The sequence below is a fragment of the Podarcis liolepis genome (genome assembly GCF_965112155.1).
Source record: "Podarcis liolepis genome assembly, chromosome: 3".
Classification (NCBI taxonomy): Eukaryota; Metazoa; Chordata; class Lepidosauria; order Squamata; family Lacertidae; genus Podarcis; species Podarcis liolepis.
In genome coordinates, this window is record NC_139557.1 from 6,395,769 (window position 1) to 6,407,419 (window position 11,651).

Below are 11,651 nucleotides of genomic sequence, written 5' to 3' on the forward strand. Positions count from 1 at the left end.
ATGTCAAGGTCTGCCTGGTGTCCCTGCCTGATCACCAAGGTCTCTGTGGGCATCACTGTTAGCAGTCTTCTGTGGCGTGGACACATGGCTCAAGTCCACCAGGAATCATGCATTCACTATTGTGGGCCCAAATTTGCGGGACTCCCTCCAATATGAGGTCAGGCTGTCCCCACCCCTATTGAAATTCCAGTGCCAGCAGGCATGTTAACTCAATTCTGATTTTATCATTTTAACCTCTTTTCATTGTCTTGCATTCCATGTACACCACTTAGAGGAGCTTCCTGTCTGAAATGTGGGGGTAACAACACGGACCGTGATATGTTTGCTTTAGTTTTCACATTGTGTTTAAATTGTGTACAGTGGAAACCTCAGGTTAAGAACTTTATTCGTTCTGGAGGTCCGTTCTTAACCTAAAACTGTTCTTAACCTGAAGCACCACTTTAGCTAATGGGGCCTCCCGCTGCCGCCGGAGCACGATTTTTTCTCATCCTGAAGCAAACTTCTTAACTCGAGGTACTATTTGTGGGTTAGCGGAGTCTGTATCCTGAATCATCTGTAACCTGAAGCGTCTGTAACCCGAGGTACCACTGTACTATAAACCACTCTGGAATTTATCAAGGGTGATATACAAATTCTCTAATAAAGAATCACACAGGGATGACCACACATACATAACACAATAACAGCAGAGTGGAACATCTGCTCTTGGAGGGCTGCGATCAGGATCACAATAGAATAAGGCATCTGAGGCATTTTGAACACCCAGATGTGGGGAGCCTCCAGATGTTGCTGGACTCCAACATGGCCAACAGAAAGGTATGGTAGGAGCTGTAGCTCAACAAATCCTGGTGGGACCACAAGTTTCTTCAGCGCTGTTCTATATAAAAGACTAAATAAACCCCAAAGATGAAGCATTACTACAGAAGGAGAGCTCTGCTAGAATTCACTGCTTTTTAAAAGAAGCATATATAACATAAGGGTCAGAATAGCGTGCAGTGGGAGAAGGATTTGTTGCCACAGACACAATCCAGTGGTAGAACTCCAGTCATATTCACAATTGAAATGAATGTGTTAGCCATAGGGCATATTTTCCCAGGGACAAAGCACAAGACATTCAGTCCTAGAACAACTCAATATCCTCGCAAGGGCTATGCTGAGGAAAGATGTCAGGGTGCCCCGCAATAACTGCATAAGAACAGTATAGTTACTGCAGGTTTTTGGGGGGTTTTAAAAATCACTCTTCCTGGTAAGATTTAAAAATTGCATGCCTACTTCACCATAGTCTACTCGGCTGTTATTCTCAGTTATAGAAGCGCCCTCTTCTGGTACTAGAAGCAACCAGAGATATTTATAAAATGTTCATTTCTATGGATGTACCGTATTTTTCGCCCCATAGGACGCACTTTTTCCCCTCCAAAAATGAAGGGGAAATGTGTGTGCGTCCTATGGGGCGAATGCAGGCTTTCGCTGAAGCCTGGAGAGCGAGAGGCATCAGTGAGCACCGACCCCTCTCGCTCTCCAGGCTTCAGGAAGCTATCCGCAAGCCTTGCAAGCCCGGTGGGAGTTCCCGCGGGCTCACAAGGCTTGCAGGCAGCAGCCTGCAGCCCCCGCAAGTGTCTGCAAGCCTTGTGCGCCTGGCAGGAGGTCCCGCCGGGTGCGCAAGGCTTGGAGCGGCAGCCTGTCGCCCGAAGCATGGGGAGCCCTCCGGAGGGTGCCCCGTGCTTTGGGCAGGTGAGAGCAAGGCTTGGGACGGCAGCCAGGGCGGGGGGGGTATTTTTTTAAATTCATTCCCCCCCCCCCAAAAAAACGAGGTGCATCCTATGGGCCGGTGCGCCCTATAGGACGAAAAATACGGTACCTATTTTGGAATGCGTTTGTGTGACAGCCCTCTTTTCTTTGATTGTAGTCAAATGTGACACTAGACTGCTAAAGCTTCAGCTAAACTGGTAGATGGAAAGCAAGGTTGTAACAGACGCTCCTCCTACACGCTCAGGTTCAGACATACAAGAATTTTAGCGTTGCCATATTTCAAAAAGTAAAAACCAGGACACCCCGAAAATTGTTGAGGTGGTTGACTTTTTCCCTCTCCTCCCCCTTTTTTTAGAAAAATGCCAAAAAAACGTTTTTGATTGACTTGCCTAAGATCCAGGACAAAGTCCCGCCTTTCAGAAATCCCCCCCCCCCTGCAGACGTCATTTCCACCTTTGAAATCCCAGTAATGTCTGGGGAAATCTGGACATATGGCAGCCCTAGAGTATTTAAACCCATCTTTGAACACATACAGATTATCTTGCAGCATTTACTGTTTCTTAAAGCCCTGGATAAATTTCACATCTTATAGCAAATTTGAATTATTTTTCCCACTAGGAAAAGCCCTCATATATGTGCATCCTAATCTTGCTAGGGGTTTAATATGCATTCAGTCTTAGGGTAGCCAGTTGACCAGAAAAAAATTGTCTAAAGATTTTTCTCTCAGTGCTGCTGGAGTGCATTTGACGATGGGCAGACTTTGGTAATACAGTGCCCTGGGTGAGGACAAAATTTGGTGCCCCACCCTTCAATATTTCTTATTTTCACAATAATTCATTTTGGTACACTTGCTTTTTAGAGATCTTCTCAGACTGTGCCATATAAATATAGGGGGTATTATTATTATTATTATTATTATTATTATTATGAAAGCCAGAGAGTTCCAGAAAAACACCTACTTCTGCTTCATTGACTATGCAAAAGCCTTTGACTGTGCTGACCACAGCAAACTATGGCAAGTTCTTAAAGAAATGGGAGTGCCTGATCTCCTCATCTGTCTCCTGAGAAATCTCTATGTGGGACAAGAAGCTACAGTTAGAACTGGATATGGAACAACTGATTGGTTCAAAATTGGGAAAGGAGTACGATAAGGCTGTATATTGTCTCCCTGCTTATTTAACTTATAAGCAGAATTCATTGTGCGAAAGGCTGGACTGGATGGATCCCAAGCCAGAATTAAGATTGCCGGATGAAATTTCAGCAACCTCAGATATGCAGATGACACAACATTGATGGCAGAAAGTGAGGAGGAATTAAAGAACCTCTTAATGAGGGTGAAAAAGGAGAGCGCAAAATATGGTCTGAAGCTCAACATCAAAAAAACGAAGACCATGGCCACTGGTCCCATCACCAGCAAATAGAAGGTGAAGAAATGGAGGCAGTGAGAGATTTTACCTTCTTGGGCTCCATGATTACTGCAGATGGTGGTAGGAGTCACGAAATTAAAAGACGCCTGCATCTTGGGAGAAAAGCGATGACAAACCTAGACAGCATCTTAAAAAGCAGAGACATCACCTTGCCAACAACAGTCCGTATAGTTAAAGCTATGGTTTTCCCAGTTGTGATGTATGGAAGTGAGAGCTGGACCATAAAGAAGGCTGATCGCCAAAGAATTGATGCTTTTGAATTCTGGTGCTGGAGGAGACTCTTGAGAGTCCCATGGACTGCAAGAAGATCAAACCTATCCATTCTGAAGGAAATCAGCCCTGAGTGCTCAGTGGAAGGACAGATCCTGAAGCTGAGGCTCCAATACTTTGGCCCCCTCATGAGAAGAGAAGACTCCCTGGAAAAGACCCTGATGTTGGGAAAGATGGAGGGCACAAGGAGAAGGGGACGACAGAGGACGAGATGGTTGGACAGTGTTCTCGAGGCTACCAGCATGAGTTTAACAAAATGCGGGAGGCAGTGGAAGACAGGAGGGCCTGGCGTGCTCTGGTCCAGGGGGTCACGAAGAGTTGGACATGACTGAAGAACAAAATTTATTATTATTATTGTGTTTAGTCATTTAGTCGTGTCCAACTCTTCATGACCCCATGGACCAGAGCACGCCAGGCACTCCTGTCTTTATTATTATTATTATTATTATTATTATTATTATTATTATTACTTTGCGCCCCCTCAGCTTGGCACCCTGTGTGCTGGCGGAACTCCCTGCACCACCCTAAATCTGGTGCTGATTTGACTCCACCTGTCGATGGACTGTTAAGCAAGTAGGGAAGAAAAGAGTCAAAAGCTGTTTGCTAGAATTATAATAAGAAGGTAACAAATCTACAAAGCAGTTGATTCTGTTAAGCCTATAAAAAAACCCAGTTGTTTTTCTAGGCAGGAGAAAAATCCCAAAAGGTATGAAATGAGCTAATTAAAAAACCCCCACAATGCCACAACTGAGCTCACAGCCTGCAGCATAAATTTCACAGGATGTTATTTTTAGAGAAGAGTAGACTTTCAGCTTCATTCCACTAATTTAAAGCCTCCACATTAAAGTGCTGAAGCCTTCCTAAACCAAATGAGTCTAAACAAATGCACACAAAAGAAACATTTCCCAGTTTCCCCTCACTGTTCCAGATACTCTGGCAGCCACATCTGGATGGCCACAAGCTGAGAAAGGCAGAAAACAGAAAAACATAATATGCCCCAGAGTAGGTCTGTAGCCCTTGCCCCCTAAAATGTATTCCTATGCCTATTATTAAAATGTGAAAAGGAGATCTTGGGGGCAGGAGTTTTATTAAATACAGTGGTACCTCGGGTTAAGTATTTAATTCGTTCTGGAGGTCCGTTCTTAACCTGAAACTGTTCTTAACCTGAAGCAACACTTTAGCTAATGGGGCCTCCTGCTGCCGCTGCGCCGCCAGAGCAAGATTTCTGTTCTTATCCTGAAGCAAAGTTCTTAACCTGAAGCACTATTTCTGGGTTAGCGGAGTGTGTAACCTGAAGCGCATGTAACCTGAAGCGTATGTAACCTGAAGCGTATGTAACCCGAGGTACCACTATATATATATAATTATAATAATAATTTATTATTTATACCCCACCCATCTGGCTGGGTTTCCCCAGCCACTCTGGGCGGCTTCCAACAAAGTATTAAAATACTGTATATATGCCACAGTATCACAATACCTTTATTAGAACCAAATAAAGTATCACAAAATGGTGATCAAATTTTTGGATTCTCCATTGGACAAGATGCTGAGGGGAGAAGAAAAGTGTATTTACCCTCAAGCCTGCAATTCTTACGAGAAAGTGGGGGTGGGGTGGGGTGGGGGGATCACAGCAGCCATAAATGGATTAGTCTCAATAGACAGTTAACAAGATCTATATTTATCACATGACCATAGCAGTAGACCTTTAATAAGCACAATAATTATCAAATGTTTAATTTGGACATGAGGAAACACTCGTCACTTACTTGTGGAGGACTTGTGTACAGTGGTACCTCGCGTTACATACGCTTCAGGTTACAGACTCCGCTAACCCAGAAATATTACCTCAGGTTAAGAACTTTGCTTCAGGATGAGAACAGAAATCGTGCTCTGGTGGCACAGCGGCAGTGGGAGGCCCCATTAGCTAAAGTGGTGCTTCAGGTTAAAAATAGTTTCAGGTTAAGAACAGACCTCCGGAACAAATTAAGTTCTTAACCTGAGGAACCACTGTATATGCAAATGTGTGTGTTCCCACCCATGCTTACAACAATTGAGAGCAAAAAGGCCCTGAAAGCAGTGGGGCTCCCAAGGATTGAGTGCCAAATTTACTTCAATGAAGCATTATGACAAAGCCACAGCATTGATAGAACTTGGCCCACATTTAATTAATGAGATGAAAAAGAAAGAGCTTTATTCTAGGTCTATTTATTTGCATCATTTATTATTCCCATCACTCTTATTTATCAAACCCAATAAAAAGTTATTTAGATAGGGAGGGAGGGAGGGAGGGAGGGAGGGAGGGAGGGAGGGAGGGAGGTAAATAATAGATAAATGATAGATAGATGATAGATAGATGATATCGATGATAGAGTAGATACTGGAGACAGAGATAGAGATAGAGATAGAGATAGAGATAGAGATAGAGATAGAGATAGAGATAGAGATAGAGATGATAGAGATGATAGAGATGATAGAGATGATAGAGAGATAGAGAGATAGAGATAGAGATAGAGATAGAGATAGAGATAGAGATAGAGATAGAGATAGAGATAGAGATAGAGAGATAGATAGCGCTCTTAGTAGCTCTACCACTCTCAGAAGCTTGAGGAGATACTGGCCCAGGAGAGGGCATTTTCTGAAGGACCACCTCATTTGTGAAATTCCCTCTCCACTGCCGTGCATCTGTCACCTTCATGACACATTTCCTTGAAAGCATTTCTGAACCCTGGTCTTTGACACTTGAGACATATATTTTCAGGACCCACCCCATTTTTGTAATTGTAAGTTATCTTAAACTGTTCTCATCTTCTGCAGCTGCAACAAAACATCTCTCTCCCATATCGGTCTCCACAGCCACAGCAGGCTCTATAACCTTCCCACAGTTTGACTTCACCCCCAAAAGTGCACTCCTCCACTGTCTCCCAAAACATATGGATGCCAACACTACCCAGGGATTTTTGAGTGAAGAGTAGGTCAACAACAACAACAAATTATGCTGCAAAACTCCCAGGACAAGAAAAGAAAAATGCCACTCTCCCTTTGTCTACATAAAGCTGTTTGTTCAAATGGAATAAATATAAAAGGCCGGCAATGGATTTAAACTCATTATAGATCCAGCCTATTGTTTAGGAGAAAACAAATTCAAATCAATACTTTCAGCTCCACACAATTTACCCAGGCATGATATGCCCCACTCAAGCGAAAGTTCTAATTGATTGCTCATTCTAGCCAATGTGCTAGTCACTGTTCTGGCATTCTGCCTTCTGCTATTAGTTCTGCTAATAGTTTGACTACTTGTTTCTATGCATCTACCTTCCTGTGTTATCATTTGTTACTCCTCAATTGGATAATGAAATGTTAGATTAGCTGGAACTCACAAGGTTTGGGCTCTGTAGGAATTAAATAGCTAGGGGGAGGGCGTTTACATCGAGTAGCTGTCTCTTAGCAGTGTGTAAATCAGTTTCTTAGTTGGTAACTGTCCACATCTATGGTGCTGAAAGAACCCTGGGTGTCTAGACAGGAGCAACTTTCAACCCCATGTCAATAATTTACATTGCTAAGACATACTTAGAGCTAAGTTAAACATCTTTATAATGGGAATGAGCCCATCATTTTATTTTATTTTCAATTCTAGTCTTCTTCTCATATGCCAGCACCAGTATTGTACTTGTTGTTTGCCAGGCATTTTCACCCCCTGCCCCATGTGCTTTCGATTCTCCAAATCTATTTTGCAAAGTATTGCAGTAACTTTCCTTGTTGGCCAATTTATCATGTTGGTATGACACAGCCAGATGCCTTTCTCACCTACGATTATGCAAGTGTTCTAAGGGTGTGGCCTCAGGATGACTTTGCACAAATGACCTACTTTTTTAGTACAGCCTTAATTGCCCATTTGCCTGTACAGTCAGGATGATCAATGAGTGGTAAAAGAGCAATTTGCCCTGTTTTCCCAGTGCAAGTGGCTATCTATCATCTATCATCTATCATCTATCATCTATCATCTATTATCTATCTATCTCTATCTATCTATCTCTATCTATCTATCTCTATCTATCTATCTATCTATCTATCTATCATCTATCTACTAACTTTGCATTTAAAATATAAGTTCAAATAATAATAGCTGTAGCAGTAAGCAGGTGCTACAATATGAACCCTGACCTTAAAAATGTAATACTCACAAGCATTTAGAATGAGCCCCAAATACAAGATGATATCCTGACCACCCTCTCACCCTCATCATGTGATATAAAGTGGTATATCTCAGTTCATCATAACTGTAGTGTTTATGTACAATACAGTACAATGGATTTTCCAAACACCCCAAAACTGAATTTAGGTAAATTTGGGGGGAAATAATTCAGTACAAATGTAAACTCCACTCTTGAAAATAGCTGATGCTCCCCTTTCTCATGCACACTTTTCATGTACAATTCACATTAGATTGCTTTTTAGTTCCATGTCCCATCTCTCAAAACAATGCTGAAACAAAATTTTAAAATTCCTTCCAGTGGCAGCTTTGTTGTTGTTGTTTAGTCGTTTATTTGTGTCCGACTCTTCGTGACCCCATGGATCCATCATCTGGACTAGATGATTTGAAATGCTTGAGACAAAACAGTGCATTCTATTTGTGATTTTGGCAAATGTAGTGTGATTCAGTGGGTGAGTTTCATAATCAGGTTGAATATCTCTGAGGAGTGGTGGTGAGGGGGATATCTCTGGACTACTCTCTCCTGTCTTCCCTGACCGTTACCCTTGCAGGCTAGGTCTGATGGGAACTGGAGTCAAACAACATCTGGTGGGCCACAGGTTGTCTAGTCCTGGGGTAAGGAATCAGTAGAGGACTAGATGAGACCAATGATCATCCAGACCATTTCATATTAGCCTTTCTATTCTTTCTTTCAGACATTAATTAAAAACTAATAGAGCAACTCTAACTGTCTACTCAAAAGCAAGACCCATTGAATTTAGTGGGGCTTACTTGCAAGCAAACAGGATTCAGATTGCAGTACTATTCTGACCAGGTATCAGACGTGGAGTCCTCAGAGGATGAACCAGACATCGCAGAGGTTGAGGACTTGCTAAATCCAAGCCTGAGGAGCCCCTTCCAGGCTGCTACCTGATGAACAACCCCTGGAACTGGCAGAGGAGGAGTGTGCCCCCCTTCCTCCAGAGTGCCTGCACCAAAAGCCTCAGGTCTCGGCATGGTAAAGGTAAAAGGACCCCTGACCATTAGGTCCAGTCGTGACCGACTCTGGGGTTGCAGCGCTCATCTCGCTTTACTGGCCGAAGGAGCCGGCGTACAGTTTCCGGGTCATGTGGCCAGCATGACTAAGCCGCTTCTGGCAAACCAGAGCAGCGCACGGAAACACCGTTTACCTTCCCACCAGAGCGGTACCTATTTATCTACTTGCACTTTGATGTGCTTCCGAACTGCTAGGTTGGCAGGAGCAGGGACCGAGCAACAGGAGCTCACCCCGTCACGGGGATTTGAACTGCCAACCTTCTGATCGGCAAGTCCTAGGCTCTGTGGCTTAACCCACAGCGCCACCCACGTCCCTCTAGGCATAGTATCTGTCTACAAACCCAGAGCCAAGCTACTTTTGAGCAACTGCAACTATTCATGAGTAAGGGAGTCCCTAATACTCCTTCACTACCAGCGGTTGTGGTTAGGGTGTCATTTAGGAGCCCAAAGTATATATGGCTTCCCCTCCTGAGTCTTCCAGTTTGTGGAAACAAAGAAAAGTCTTTGGTAGCTAGTTCCTGGAGCTGATTTCCCTGCCTTGTGGTGTTGTGTCTGGCCTAACCTCCCTGTGATGTTAACCTTAGACTGTCGCCTGGCCTTGTCTCTGGATCCAGCGGCGTAGCGTGAGTTGTCAGCACCCGGGGCAACGCAAGTAATTTGCGCCCCCTAACCCGGGGCAAGGCAAGTAATTTGCGCCCCCCCAACCCCTAACCTGCGAGTTGCCGCGCAAACAACGCTGCTTGCCCGGAGGAGGATGGAGGCAGAAGCAGCCGCCGCCTGTGGCTGGGCCGAGGGGATGGCGGCGGCGGCAGGGTGCAGAGGCTGCCTGTGCCCGGCCAGGCGTCGGTGGCGGCGTCGGCGCTGCTGCAGCGGCTGCTCCTCCTGCGAGCAGTGAGCGGAGCGCAGCCACAGCGACGGCGGGGGGGGCGCGCGCGCTAGGGCGCAAGGCTGGCGGTGGCGGCGGGGAGCCCGGCGGAGGAAGGAACTTGTCCCTTCCCTCTGGACTCGCGCCCCCCCCAGATGTTGCGCCCGGTGCGGTCGGCACCCCTGGCACCCCCCACGCTACGCCACTGTCTGGATCATGTTTGGACCTAGACTAATTATGTGTGCTTGACCTTGATTTGCTTGGACCGGGCTGCATCTGCAACCCTCCCCACACTGATGAGTACTTTGGTGAAGGCTTAGATCAGGGGGCCGGTCCACTGTCCCTCAGACCTTGTGGAGTGCAGGACTATATTGGGGGGCGGGGGGGGGGGGATGAACGAATTCCTATGCCCCACAAATAACCCAGAGATGCATTTTAAATAAAAGCACATATTCTACTCATGTAAAAACACCGGGCAGTCTCCCCAAATAACCCAGAGATGCATTTTAAATAAAAGGACACATTCTACTCAGAAACTCCCAGAAACTCCAGCGGGTGCAGAATGCTGCAGCGAGGCTCCTCACAGGGTCTCTGCCATGGGAGCATATTCACCCAGTTCTTTTCCAGCTGCACTGGCTCCCGGTGGAGTACAGGGTCAGATTTAAGGTGCTGGTTTTGACCTTTAAAGTCCTTCACGGCATTGGTGCCAAAGAAGGATAGAACTTTCTTTATGTATGCAACAACAGCAGCAAGAATACCCATCGCAAAGTACTGGAAGACACAAGATCTACCCACCCTGGAAGAATGGCAGATGAAGGTGATGGACTATATGGAACTGGCAGAAATGACTGGCAGAATCCGAGACCAGGGAGAAGAGTCAGTGGAAGAAGATTGGAAAAAGTTCAAAGATTATTTACAGAAACACTGTAAAATTAATGAATGTTAGAATGATGTTGGATAGAAACTAAGTGGTCTTTTGCTGTAATGCTATAAGGGAATATGAGAAAATGGTTATTAATGGGGGGGAATTAATGTTATAATATTTAAAAATTGAAGATTAAGATGAATGAAGAGGGGAGGGATTTGCTGAATTAACAATTGGAACTGGAATACAGAAAAGGAAGGCGTGAGGAGGTCCAGGAAATAAGCAAATGAAAAATATGTGATGGAAAGATTGAACTGTTTTTTAACTATTTTTATTTTGTATTTTTCTTTTTTCTTTTTCCTTTTTATTTTGTAATTTTTTGAAAATCTTAATAAATATCTTATAAAAAAAAAAAAAAGTCCTTCACGGCTTAGGACCCTCATACCTATGGGACCATCTCTCCCGGTATGCCCCACGGAGGACCTTCTCAACACTGGCTCCGGCCTGGTGGAACGCTCTGCCTCATGAGACCAGGGCCCTGCAGGATCTGATTTCTTTCCGCAGGGCCTGTAAGACAGAGTTGTTCCGGCTGGCCTTTGGCTTGAGCCAATTTGATTCCCCCCCTTTCTTTTTCCTTTCTCCTCCTGTGATGAGGCTGCATTTTAACATTTTAATATTTTACTGTTTCAATATTTTAATGTTGTATTTTAATCTTGTTTTTAAGTTGTATTCATTCAACTTGTTTTTATTATTGCTTGTTAGCTGCCCTGAGCCCAGCCTTGGCTGGGGAGGGCGGGGTATAAATAAAAATTATTATTATTATCCTGACCACTCTTCCAAGGCAGCCCCATGTGGAATGCATTGCAGTAGTCTAATTTTGAGGTTCCTGTGGTCTGCATCTCTGTGGCTAAAAGTTCATTCAACTGGTGTAGTAGGCAAAACTACTGGCCGCTGCCATCTTTGGTTCATCCTGTAATAGCCAAACTCACAAGCCCCTTCAAGGTGCAAATCTTCTCTTTCAAGGATGGGTGCGTGGAACCCCATCCAGAATAGGCTCAGCACTTGATCCTAGATCAACCAGATTGCTTCCCACCAATCAATCTGAATTAACTTTCAGTTTGTTAGGCCTCATCCAGTCTATCACCATCAACCAGTAGCGTAGTGTGGGGAGTGCAGGGGGGGGCCGGCCGCACCGGGCACAACATCTGGGGGTTAGGGTTAGGTGGC

At 44.7% G+C, this 11,651-nt stretch overlaps 2 long non-coding RNA genes across 2 annotated transcripts in view; one reads left to right on the forward strand and one right to left on the reverse strand.

Moving 5' to 3' along the window:
* LOC310703239 overlaps window positions 1–11,651 on the reverse strand; it is a 220,635-nt gene that overhangs the window by 30,024 nt on the left and 178,960 nt on the right. The gene's annotated exons all lie outside the window — the stretch shown is intronic.
* The window catches only part of LOC310703217, a 122,903-nt gene that overhangs the window by 13,948 nt on the left and 97,304 nt on the right, over window positions 1–11,651 (forward strand). The window lies entirely within an intron of this gene.